The following is an 834-nucleotide window of genomic DNA, read 5'->3' as shown; positions in this document are numbered from 1 at the left end:
ATTTCTCATTGCAAACTGTAAATATCAATTTGCTGCTAAAATAGATTTTTAATGTCCTCATCACAAAAGACATTGATGAATTGGTTGGTGAGATGATATGTGAATTAACTCAATGGGATTTTTCTTCAATGTAGAAGCAGATCAGAACATCATGTTGTATCTCATACGTATATATAATATTTGTCCATTAAAATTTAAAAATAAAATATTCCATAAAATTAAAAAATAATTTCCTTATGATTTCTTTACTTATTTCACAAATAATTATTGTGTATATATAGCTTCTAATCAGCTGATTAAGGAACAAAATCATAGTTTGTTAAGACTGAGCAGAACTAAATTTCTGAGTGACTAGCTCTTTCATCTCTACTAGAGTGACCTGAGGAGGAAAAATCTACCACAGACAGACAGGAAGAAGAAGAAACCAGCTAAGCTTTTAAACAACTTTTAAAGGTTGCATGTGGACTGGCATAATGTACCCCTGCCAACTCTTTGTCATCGGCCTCCAAGGATGAATGGCAGGGAGCAGGGTGTAAGACACTGAAGGGATCAGCCCAAGAGAGCTGGGAGAAATTCCATGAGGGACACCAGGTTGTCACTAAGGCACAGCCTAAGGCAGTGGGTTCACCAGGGCACAGGGCAAAGCAGGGAAGAATCTCCTGGGGCACAGGAAACCTGAAACACTTGGACTGTTGGGGAAGAGGGGTGAGCTTTACAAGGAGCCCTTAAGCTGGCCCATTGTGGGAAAAGCTGCTTATGAAGGACAGTAGTGAGGTACAGATGACCACATGTCTGAGAGGCAGTGAAAGAAACTCCCTGGAATGGTAAAGTGGT

This window comes from Sciurus vulgaris, assembly GCF_902686455.1.
Source record: "Sciurus vulgaris genome assembly, chromosome: 4".
NCBI lineage: Eukaryota > Metazoa > Chordata > Mammalia > Rodentia > Sciuridae > Sciurus > Sciurus vulgaris.
The sequence above is the reverse complement of the archived record's forward strand: the minus strand, read 5'-3'. Positions refer to the sequence as shown.